This window comes from Oryza sativa, chromosome 4 (assembly GCF_034140825.1).
Source record: "Oryza sativa Japonica Group chromosome 4, ASM3414082v1".
NCBI classification, from domain to species: Eukaryota; Viridiplantae; Streptophyta; class Magnoliopsida; order Poales; family Poaceae; genus Oryza; species Oryza sativa.
The window spans coordinates 1,348,351-1,361,756 of record NC_089038.1 but is presented as its reverse complement, the minus strand read 5'-3'; the positions used below and the strand labels follow the sequence as shown (position 1 = coordinate 1,361,756).

General features: G+C 37.1%; 1 pseudogene; it reads right to left on the bottom strand.

The window, feature by feature from the left end:
* Positions 1 to 11,076: 11,076 nt before the first annotated feature.
* LOC107276555 (subtilisin-like protease SBT3.14) lies at positions 11,077 to 12,777 on the bottom strand (annotated as a pseudogene).
* Between the last annotated feature and the right edge of the window lie 629 nt (positions 12,778 to 13,406).

The following is a 13,406-nucleotide window of genomic DNA, read 5'->3' as shown; positions in this document are numbered from 1 at the left end:
GAGATAACTATTTAATAAATTTTAAGCAAAATCATATTAAAAAATATATAATTTTATATGGGTACTGGCACCATGTTTGCTTTTTACTACTAATAATTTCTTAAAGTACCTTTCTAATTGTAGCTAATTGTAGTGTAATGTCTCCCGTAAATCCTATCTTACTATCTTACAATAAAATTACCATATCATCATCCACTAATAATTATTACATCTTAAATATTATGCAAGCATAGCATGTTATATTATCTATAATTCTATAATTATTAAATTGTAGACCTCTATAATTTAGTTGTTCGAAAAATATACTGACGAAAACGAAAAAGTCATCGGTTGGAGCTGCTAAATAGGACTCAGCCAAACTTTTCCTGGATGTCCAACCCAATACAGCAGATGTTGATGGGTTCCTGATGCGTGTGGTGGCGTGTAAGTGTTTGGAGGCTAGCTAGCGCACTGGATCCCGTGAGAGATTGAGGTCACGGGACAATTAAATGAGCGCAGAAATTAATTTGTCTCTCACAAATCCCTTTTGAAATAGGGACAAAATCACAATTGAAACTAAAAGCTGAGCAAAACGCAATTGCCCCCTTTGATATGGTTCGTCTTAGGCGGCTTTGTCTAGTTCCCAAAGTAAAAACTTTTTACCCATCACATCGAATGTTTGGATATATGTATAAAGTATTAAATGTGGACAAAATAAAAAATCAATTACACAGTTTGCATGTCAATTACAAGACGATCTTTTCAGACTAATTGCACCATGATTTGACAATGTGGTGCCACAATAAATATTTGCTAATGACGGATTAATTAGGCTTAATAAATTCGTCTCGCAGTTTCCTGGCGGAATCTGTAATTTGTTTTGTTATTAGACTATATTTAATACTTTAAATGTATGTCTGTATATCCGATGTGACAATCAAACCCAAAATTTTTCTCTAACTAAACAAGGCCCTATATAAAGAATATTATACTAACGTCAGGGGATAGTTACAGTGCCCCTCTAAATGAAGCAGAAGGAAATCCTCTACACGTACTCCCTCCGTCCGAAAAAAAGACAAACCCTGGTTTCCGTGTCCAACTTTTGACTGTCCGTCTTATTTGAAAAAATTATGAAAAAAATTAAAAAGACAAGTCACGTATAAAATATTAATCATGTTTTATCATCTAACGACAATAAAATACAAATTATAAAAAAATTTCATGTAAGACGAACTGTCAAAGTTAGACACGGAAACTCAGGGTTTGTCTTTTTTTTTTGGGACGGAGGGAGTATAGCACAGGGATTTATGGAGCAATTAAACACTCATTATGTCCTAGAATATATGCAATGTCGTTGTTCATATATCTGCAATTTGATGAACTGAAGGAATATGATTGTTTAAGGATCCAATGTTTTGGGTATCGCTAAGAGCATCTCCAACAGCCCACTTACTCCACTCTCCAAGCTAAATCTTCTATCTATTATCTATCTATCTATCTATCTATCTATCTATCTATCTATCTATCTTTATATACTAAAAGTCCATTAAACTTCCTAAAAACGCTCTCATGCCACCACATGGCGCTCTAAAAACGCTCTCAAGCTGCCACATGGCGCTCTAATAAAATAGAAAAAATCTTAGAAATTCTAAGAAAAAGAAAAAAAACTAGCCCTCGATTTTCATTTAAGTTGGTGGACCCATTAGTTTACACCGTTAGATTAGATCCATTATAAATAGTAATCTATCTCTCCTGATTTACCAGGTAATACTTACCTAAATATAATGGCCGGAATAAGCCAAGAAGGCATATACGTACGTACGAGTTAAATAGAAAAAGCATACTGCATGTATACGTACTACGTACTACTGGAACTTCCTCTGTATTTTTTAAAAAACATTGCCAACATTAAATATTTAGTGAAACTACCGAAAGAAAACAACGATTTTAAACTAGATTTTTCTATTATACTTCCTCTGGATTTTTTTATTTTCTTTATGATGATCAACGTCAAATATTTAATGAAGGTGGTAGCATAAGAAAAATATATTACTTCATAAAACATACACACCCAAAAATAGATCTATAATATAATATAAAATATCAAATAAACATATCATTTCACACCATAATTGTTGAGTATAGATAGATTTTATTTGCATCAATGGGCCTACATTGATAGTTCAAGATGAAACAACGAGTAATTAAAATATTACATGGGACATATTGTCAGAAACTCAAATAAAAAATGTATTGTTTAAAAATATGTTGCATTTTTTCTCGCAAAACATAGTTAGCCGTTAATGACTCAATTAATCTATGCTTTTGATTTGTACATATTTAGTAATAAATTTAAGGTTGAGTTCTAAAGTGTTTGTTAGATTGGCTCTCCCTCATTTATCTTGAGCATGTTCTTCTAACTATTAAACTGTGTGTGTTTTGCAAATATTTTCTATAATTTTTTAAAAAAAATCTATTTTAATGTTTGTAATATTTAGTACTTAATTAATATTGCATTGATGACCTACATTGTTTTCCGTGCCCGGCATAAGCTCAACCAATGAGATAGAATGTAGCTTAAGTAGGAGATAAATTAGATTATTTACTATATAATTTAAAATTAAATAATCAAGTTAACTACATTATTAAAAAATTCATTACTTTGGATCACATATATTTAAGAAAAAAGCAAATAAGTTTTGTTGTCTCCTTGCTATTTCTTAGCTATTAAACTAGAATAAAAACAATAGACAATGTTGGATTTTTTTTAGAAACACAGCACACGCACACCCTACCCTTTTGAGTACCTCCAAAAGACTAAGCTAGCACATTTTGAGACTGACAATGTCACCACGGGCGTCTCGCTGTCGACGGGTATGTCACCTACCACTGAAAGAATAATTAGTCGTAACTGTGAACACCCGTGTCAAGTCTAGGACTTGAACATGGGCATGTTTCACCAAAAGAAACCTAACCAATTAATTGAGCCGCGCTCGCTTCACAATAACGTTGGATATTAAAATAACCATAATTTTTCAGCTACATTACTGGAATACTTATATGCCTTTTAGACCGGTGAACTATTAGTTATAACCGTTAGATCTATCTTATATAAAAGTTAAGCATGTATTCATGGTACATGATATTTCCAAAATATTATTGTGCAATTATATTTCATTATTATCGTATTCATATTAGGTTGCATGGAGCCTCTCACCCACCCTACTTGAAATGTTCATAGATGGATCACCTCTCAAACTACATCAATCGTATTAGCCTATATAAACCCATACATTTAGTGGAGCTTCATGTCCCACCCAATTCATCCCTTAATGAACTATTATAATAGATATCCATTTACTTTCGCTGACATGTTTTCTAAAAAAGTCTACTTTATTTTCAAATGATAAAGAAGATTATAAATAATTGCTTATAGATATTATTCAAATATGATATTACTAATAGGTTAGAAACTTATTAAGCAATTAATGCTGATGAAAACAATTTAATATCTCACGTCAGATGTTCTCCATTTAATATTTTGCTCTTATACTTATCTCAAACATAGCGTACGATGCATGCCCGCACGGGCTACCTTCCTAGTTTTAATAATTTTGGATCAAAATCGTGCTCCAACAGACTGGCCAACCGGATGGCCAAGCCATCCGGCTGGCCAAGTACTACTCGTGCTGGCCAACTTTGGCCAGCCAAAAGTGGGTCCCACACCTTTTCCCCCTCCCATCCCGTCTCGCACTCTCTCTCCGCCACGATTCCTCCTCCGCTTGTCCACTCCCCAGCGCACCGGCACCTCTCCGCCGGCACCGCCTCCTCCGCCGTTGTCGTCCCCTATCGGGCCCACCTCCGTTCGCTGCAGAGGCCGCCGCGTTGTCGTCCATTGCCGGCGCCCCATTGTCTGCAGTCGACACCGCCGCCGGTTGCCCTCTGCTGCCGAGGCCACCTCGTCGTCGTCCGTTGCCAAAGTCGCCGAGGTCGCCACTCGACGCCACCGTCTTCGTCAACATCTCCGCCCGGGACACCATTGCCCTCACGCGTGGTGATCCGCCGCTGCCGTCGCCTCCGCCATCCGCCTCGCGTGGGGCGATCGTTTTTTTTCACCACTTTTCCTTTTTTTTCACCATATAGTTTTTTTAAGTTTATACATCTAGGGTTTACACATCTTTTATAGGTCAAAAGCTTATAAACCGATTCAAATTTGAATTTGAATTCAAATACATTTAAAGATGAATTTGAATCTGATATATAAATTTTTGACTTATAAATGTTAGGTCTACAAACTTTAGGTGTATAAACTTTAGATGTATAAACTTGATAGGTATAAACTTTAGGTGTATAAACTTAGTAAAACAGAAAAGTAAAGCGGTGTCAAAAAAAGATACCGTGTGGGACAGGGGAACCGATCGCCCAAGCGATCCATCGCGCCATAGGAGTTTCGCAATGTTTCATATGGAGCTAAAAAATTACAAAACAGAATATTACAGGAGGGGGAGAAGGGATATGTGCACAAGAAAGATGCTCCTTCTTTCGTTCTTATATAACTGGGACTTTTGACCCTCCACAGAAAACTAACTAGTAATCATTATATTATATCTACTGAATATAACAATTCCATTCGATGGATAGGAGTATTATTAGGCTGTGTTCGGCTGCATGGTGCAGACTCTGCAACACAGCCAGCGCACGGGCTTTGTAGAATCACGGATGTCCTATCTGCCTAGGTTATATCCTAAGTTTTTTAACTTAATTACACATAAATATGAGACTAATCGAGTGCCAATTAATATGGCTATTTAAGAAAAATCTCATGATCGACTAATAGGCAACTAACGCAATAGTTATAAAGAGATTAAAATAAAAACTAGGGCATACACAAGGATGAAACACAAAATTAAAGGGGTAGAAAGAATTGAGCGAAAACTTACAGCCTGTTGGACGTTGATATATATATGTTGATAGATCGTCCGGATATAATGCAGATATCATATTCAGTAGACAAATCTTTGGATCATTAGGGCATCATCAATATGCCTGTAAAGTTCATCTTCAATAATAAACTAAATTTCTAGTTCAACTTTATACGTTGGAAGATCTTACAGGAGAATATAACTATAGCTAACCTTAAGCTCAGTGCTCGCCATAAAGAATATAAAATTACTTTACATCTTCGGTATATGTATATTAGTTTTAAATCCTTCCTTTTAAAGGATGGAAAGAAATTTTTTTGGCAGGCACTAAGATCAAGACGAGGTATTAAACAGTGTAGCGTTTGCTATAAGGCAAGAGATATATAGTTGTGGGTCTCACCTTATGATTGTTGTGTAGAGCAGGTTTAAGAGCAGGTACAATAGCAGGCTATAAGCCAGCTGCAAACATATTTTAAGTAGATAAATGAGGAGAGAGAAGGGCAGCGGGCTACAGATTTGTAGCCAGCTGCAGCACGGACTCCAAGACGCAGTGTATGTATGACAGGTGGGACCAAGTATTAATAGTGTAGTATGTAACTATTGTATGAATGAGCTATTAGATTGGCTATAGATAAATTAGAGCTAGTAGTTGGCTATACTATTAAACTTGCTCTAATAAGATAGATTGAGCCGGCGATATGAGCTACACGTCAGATTGGATGATGACATGGACGAGAGAAGGGAGGAAAGAGGGTGCGAGCGGACGGTAAATTAGTCGCCAGCGCACACGAGCTCCTAGGCGCCTGTGAATTGCTTTTTGTCAGTGTTAAAAAATTAATAAATATGTTACTTGTTTAACGTGTCAACAGCTTATTATTGTACTCTCTAGCTATAAGATGACATGGTACACATTTATAGCCTGTAGCCGGCGATACTATTAAACCTGCTCTAACATTGAGGATCCTCTACTGTGTTCTCATTAAATGTGCCCAATCATTTTTCGGTTAATGTTTCAGACACAGCAGAAACAGCGGGGTGTTTTAACTAGTCGACCTGGTCCTTATGTCGTCGGTTGGAGTTTCCGTTCTCTTAATGGCATTCATTTGATACACACAATCAGATGTGGCTAGTTTTCATAGATTTTCTTTTGACCTTTTTAATTTTTAGTTCTAAAAAAAATCAATCCAAAACTTATTTTATGTAAACCTTTTGGCCAAGTTAGCCTAACTATTCTGTTGTCATGTCGGTTTAGTTGGTATCGCAGCGTTGTTTGACCATGCCACCGTGGCTGATATGGTAAAATAAAACTGTCATGCCCGCTATAGGTGGCGTGAGTGCGTGACCAAAATTTCATAGTCTGGGAATACATTTTAAAATGGCTCATTTTTAAATTTAAAAATTACAAAAGTTCAAAAAATGAAATTTTTTTTTTACAAAAGTTCAAAAAATGAAAAAAAAACATGTTGGCACATGTGCGCCATGGGAATAAGTCGTGCTCATGTTGAGGGAATTAATTATACCCACGGGTGGCCAAAACTTGTATATATCGTTGTGTTCGTCTATTCCAAAAGCGCTAAATAGTCCCGAGCCCATTACTCTTACGTGACTAACGCCGAACTTAATTATAAAGGTGGTCTCACGGAATCCCCTCTATCGGAGTCCATACTACTCCGGCATATATACCCTGAGATATATAGTTAGGTATTACAATGCTTTGTGAACTCCTGATTATGTGTGCTTGCTTTTTGAGAAAAAAAATTCTCCAACCATTTCCAAACTATTTGAACACTCCATTATTAGATAATTGAACGACGGAAGGGTGAAAACATCAAACCATAGTTCAGTTATCTCTAATTGAAAGGATTATTACTTACTTTGTATTATTGTACGCTTTCCCCTCAATTCTACCACATGTTTTGTCAATTAGTTTTAATTCAATCGAATCATCAAATTGCAAAAAAAAAGTACTTAATTACATAACAACCTACAGTTTTAAGACAGAACACCATTAAATTGAATCCTTAAGACAGAAAAAAAGCTGGTAATTACACGGGTGTGTTTGAGGGGAAGGGGATTGAGGAGATTGAGAAGATACGCAAAACGAGGTGAGCCATTAGCTCATGATTAATTAAGTATTAACTATTTTAAATTTCAAAAATGGATTAATATGGTTTTTTAAAGCAACTTTCCTATAGAAATTTTTTGCAAGAAACGCACCGTTTAGTAGTTTGAAAAGCGTGCGCGCGGAAAACGAGACTCAATCTCCCCAAACACCCTGGAACGAACGGTGCCTAAGTGCAGTTCATTGATTTTAAAGGGTCAAACTCCAAACTTGGACGACTCCACGCAGCAGCGCCAGTGCCACACACATCGTGGATGGCTCGATGGGCTGTGGGCTAGTAGCTGGGCTGGGCTAACTGAGATGTCCAGCCTGTTGGTTGAGGGTATGGGTTTCCCCAACTTGGGCTCTAGCAACCATTTCTATGGATTATAATCCAAGTCAGTTTTGAATTTATGTTTCTCTTCTACAGGCAGGCTTTCGGCTTATAAGCCACAGCCAAGTTTGAGAGGTTTGAATTCTTGTTTTAGAATTTCTTTGGAGGTCCTTTCATTGCTTTCTTTTTTTTTAGATAATGGAATTTAACATCCCAGCCTTTGCTCAAAAAGAGCTACAGCCAATTATTACATTGTATCAATCCAGAAAAGAGCGTAGTTCAGCTAAATAGGACACACCAAACAAAAACAGAGGAAACTAAGCCAAAATAAGGAGAACACATTTATTGAAGTCTATTTGTGAACCTCCATCCATAATTGGCAAATAATTGCATAACCATTGACTCCAACTTGCGGCATGCAACCTTTAGAAACTCCCCATCATCCTCACACCTTTGTAGCTGTGCCCAAAACCGGAGCCAGTGCGTTGCCCTGAAAATTACCTGCATATATGAAATGGATGGTGATTTATTAAAAACCAAATCATTTCTACTCAACCATAGAGCCCAACAAATGGCAGAAGCTCCAACCAGTATCAGTTTAATCTTTTTCTTGTCAATCCCCAAAAGCTACCCATCAAATATATGAGATATACTAGTTGGAAGATTAAAACCAAAAGAAAACTGAACTGCTCTCCATATGAATTTTGCATAATGACAATCCATGAAGAGATGTTGAATTGTTTCATTTTTCATACAAAAGCAACACCTTAAGCTACCATTCCAATTCCGTCTCGCCAAATTATCATTGGTCAACACAACCCCCTTAAGCAAATACCACATAAAGATTTTAATCTTAAGCGGCATCTTAAGTTTTCATATATATTTGTTCCTTTCAACATAACCATTGTTAATTAAAGCTAGATACATTGACCTTACTGAGAACCTACCATTCTGATGATAATTCCATCTAAAACAGTCAGAAGAAGGATTTAATTGAATATGTACAATAGAAGCACACAACTCATGCCAATATACAAGATTCTGACCAACTAAAGCTCTTCTAAAAGAAACATTAAGCGGAACAGATCCCATCACAGTGGCAATAGTGGATGATTTCCTTCGGACTATAGCATATAAAGATGGAAATTTATCCTTGAAAGCCAAGTTACCTAGCCATTTATCTTTCCAAAATCTTATTTGTTCCCCATCATTCACAATCCAAGAGCCCATATCTAAAAAAGTACTTTTGACTTTCATAAGCCCTTACCAAAAATGGGAATCACCTTGTTTCTTGTCCACTTGGGTTATAGACTTGTTATAAAGATATTTCCTTTTCATAAGTTCTGCCAAACCCCTTCCTCATTTATTTGCTTGTACAACCACTTACTCAAAAGACATTTATTTTGTAATTCCAAATTATGAATCCCAAGGCCTCCCTGATCCTTAGGTTGGCAAATAATATCCCATCTAGTGAGTCTGTACTTTTTCTTATGATCATCACCTTACCAAAAGAACCGTGATCTATAATAATCAATCTTTTGAAGAACCCCTTTGGGTATCTCGAAGAAAGATATCATAAACATAGCTAAACTTGAAAGTACAGAATTAATCAAGACCAACCTTCCCCCGACAGATAAATATTTACCTTTCCAACTGCTAAGCTTTTTCTCAATTCTTTCTTCAATCACTTTCCAATCTTTATTAGATAGTTTCCTAAAATGCATTGGAATTCCTAAATATTTAACAGGGAAAGAACCTAACTTACAACCAAAGATATTGGAATATTGATCATAACACTCCTTTGCCTGACCAAAACAAAATAATTCACTTTTGTGAAAATTTATTTTTAAGCCAGATAGCTTTTCAAAATCAGTTAAAATCAATTTAAGATTCTTTGCCTGCTGCAAATCATGTTCCAGAAAGATAATGGTATCATCTGCATATTGCAATATAGACAAACCATCATCCACTAGATGAGGAATAACCCCTTTTAAGAGACCCACTTCTTTAGCTCTCTTAATTAACAAAGCAAGCATATCAGCTACTATGTTAAAAAGAATTGGTGATATCGGATCCCCTTGCCTAAGACCTTTGTATGTTTGAAAATTTTTGCCAATGTGATCATTTACTTTTATACCAAATGACCACCTTGAATAAAAGAAGCTATCCACTCACACCATTTAGGAGAGAAACCCTTCATCCTCAACGTTTGTTGTACAAAGGACCATTTTACTTTATCATAAGCTTTTTCAAAATCAATCTTAAAGATTACACCGCTATTGTCTTTACGATGTAATTCATGCATAGTCTCATGTAATATAACCACTCCTTCCATAATATTTCTACCTGGAATAAAGGCCGTTTGAGTGGGACTAATAAATTTTTGAGCAACTCCCATTATTCTATTCGTTGCAACTTTGGTAAAAATCTTAAAACTCACATTTAGTAAACATATAGGTCTATACTGTTGAATCTTAATAGCGTCAACACACTTAGGCAGCAGAATTATTGTGCCAAAATTAAGAGAAAACAAAGGTAGAGTACCCCTATGGAAATCATTAAAAAGCTCCAACAAGTCATTTTTAATAACATTCCAAAAAACTTGGTAAAACACTGCCGGAAAACCATCCGGCCCCGGTGCTTTATTATGCTCCATCTGAAAAACAGCCTCCTTAATCTCCTTTTTAGAGAAAGGTTGCGTTAAAGCTTCATTCTCCAACTGAGAGACTTGCGGGACATCCACTATTCTATTCTCATCAAATTGCAGAGAAGAGTCTTCAGGAGGACCAAATAAACCTTTATAATAAGTGGTAATATGCGCTTTTAAATTCACATCACCATTTATTATTTGATCGCCATCCTGTAATTGAAAAATTCTAGTTTTCCTATGCTTTCCATTTGCAACCAAATGAAAATACTTTGTATTGGAATCACCCTCCAAAATATCTTTAGTTTTAGCTCTCTGATACCACTTTATTTCCTCTTCTCTCAGAATTGAAGAAAACCTATTCCTATAAAACCATCTAATATCAATTTCCTCTTGAGTCAAAAGGACATTTTCCGCCTTTTTATCTAGCAAATTTAACTTATCATACAGCCGTAGAAATACAAAAGTTTTTCCCTAAATTATTTTAGTTAGATTTTCATTTTTGGTTGCTTTGTTTATTTTCTTGGCCGTAGCTTAATGTTTGATAGTTTTTCAACTGTCTTCTTGATATTATGAAAACAAATCTTTGCCACAACGAGTGATGAAGTGTATCCTATACATCAATCCAAAATTTAGGGGAAGCACAATTATGGTGGTGGTGCCGTCGTTGATTCAAGACTCCACCCACCAAATTTCAAAATTCCACAAATATGGCTGTGTGCATATATATTACTTGGTGCAAAAGATAGAACTGAATTTTTTTTATTATTGAAGAAAACAAAGTTTCACATATAAAAAACATGGTGGGTCGACATATACTATGATATTTTTATATATTATTATTATTATTATTCATTCATATAAATAATAAGTTTTCACTATGATTTTAACCAAAAAAAGAAACTCTGTTATTCAGAACAAATTTCTGACACAATTTTTACATAAAAAATACTTCTTGGAGGTACATTGTAGAAACACATAAAACATACTACATCCAAAGCATATAGATTCACTATTGGTTAACTAGCATTATTATATGTAGCTACTATCATAACTCGATCAAATTAGGAGATCTTGGAGTGGATATCTTCAATCACAATGCGAACTGCAATGGGGATCCAAAAATATAGTCCCCCTGAATTGACCTCCTCATTGCCTTAAAGTTCACCTTGAAGCTCAGCACCTTTTTCTCCTCGCTGAACACCAACACCGACGGGTCGACAGCCATCTCAACACCAGTAGGGGGCTGGAGGAATGCCTTGTACACGGCGTTGACCTGGTCGACATTGGTGACGCTGCGCGTCATGGCCTGAAATGTCCTGAGGTTGGGGATGGCGATGGACGGAAGGTTCAAGTCAGCAATTGATTCTTTCACTGTGGTGCAATTGTCCCGTGAGCCTAATCCACCCATGCAGTTGAAGAACTTGAAGTAATCTGATGGTTCGATATCATAGATGAGGCCTGGATCAGCTGCCATGTTCGGATTAACAAACCCCGCTCCATAATTGAAACGATCGGCAATCTTTGGGATTTTTCCATTAGCTTGTATCGGCGTCCCGTTGTTGTCATAGCTAAATGCTGCTTGTGAAGACATATCATGATCAGAACATTACTAACTCAATCTATATGTGATATGCAAATATTTGCTTGGCGAGTGGCCAAGCCACCTATGGATTAGCAATAAGAGAAAACATGAAAAATAGATAAATTTGGAGGCCAAAAATAAATATGACCCATTTGAAACGATGAAGTACTAGACCAAAATTAAGTTATGTTTCCCAAATTAATCATGCTGTTTATGAAAAGAAAAATAGATACATGTGGTCATGATTGCGGATTTGAGGGCAGCAGTTGACCATTTAGGATGTAGTGACTTGAGTAACACAATGATCCCACTCACATGGGGGCAAGACATAGATATTCCCGAGTCGAAATGGTATGGGTTACTTGCATCAATATAAGCCTTTGGGCTTTGGTACAGCCGCTAAAATCGAAACCCCTGGTGCCACAATATCAGGCTGCAGTTTGAGGGAACATGATGCATGTTATGATAACGGAATGTTATGTTGCCCAATGGAAAAACCTGCCAAAGATTAGTAAAATCATCTTGTACAAAATAACAATTAATAGCTCTGATTATGATCATCTGCGGTTATTTTATTTCCTAGCGAATATTAGCTGCTAAGAGAAATAAAATTGTAGCTTACTTTTACATTATTCCTGTCTTGATTAATTGAGCTGAACTACAAATGGTGATCTTGCTGCAGCGAGAGCATTTTGAAGATAATGCTGTTAGAATTTCGATGACTACATTGCTCATCAACTTAATTTTGCACACATTTGTATATTGTTTTGATTTATCTCTTAACTTAAACGATGGACGTAATATATACTATACTACAACTGGGTTGCGTTGTATTAAAACACAACCAACCCCACCCCCACCCCCCGGGCCACCCTGTCCTCCCACCCCGCTCCCCACACATTTCTTTTCTTGTAGTAACGATAGCAAAATGATTACTATATGAATATGCATTTACCTTGTAGTGACGTTGTTACTTCAACTGGACCCCACCGCACATATTAGCCATTTTCTTGTTCTTCTTGTTCCTCTTCTTCTTTTTCGCCGTGGCCCCGGCCGGCACACCAAATGGGGGCGCGTCTCGTTCTTCGTTCGCCGCGGCGGCAGGGTGTGATGCCGCAGGGTATGGGGGATGGGGATGGAGGCGGCCGCCGTGCCGGAGGAGCTGCGGCGCAAGCGCTCCGACGGCAAGCAGTGGCGATGCTTTCCCATCTCCTGCAAACTCGTGTTCACATTTACTCAGATCCTGTCCGGAAAGGAGGGCGGCGACGAGAAAGAGGATTGTGGAGGCTGATGTCCAGGAGAGAGGGCTGCCTGGCTTCTAGATCCGAAGGCCCAACATCTCCCCAACGGATGACGCCATGCCAGCTGCCTCATTTGATTGATGCATCCTCATCATCAGCCAAAGCGGCTTGCACAAGGCAGCGAAGTTCAGATGTTATGCTTGGATTATCGTTAAGTTTCTGACAATTTTGTGATGCTAGTCCGTTTCTGCTGCCTGATGCTAGCTGGTTACGCCTGACAATATTGTCGATAAGCTTGCAGTTTCTGAAAATTCTCAATGTAGCAGAGCTATCAGTTGATTAGCCAGCAGTTTTCTGCAATTTTGAAGTACTTCAACACAACATCACTAGATCAGTCAGCCACGCGATTAGCAGATATGGTACTAGTTTCTGAAATTTTGTACTTCATTTGAGCATTGTTGATCGGGTAACAGTTTTTCTGAAATTCCCTGGTTCAGTAGAGCAGCACAAATGAATTTTCTTTTGTCCTTCACTGAATCAGTTAGCCATATGATTTTCATTTTGAGATATGAATATACAGGTTTGTGATCTTTTTCG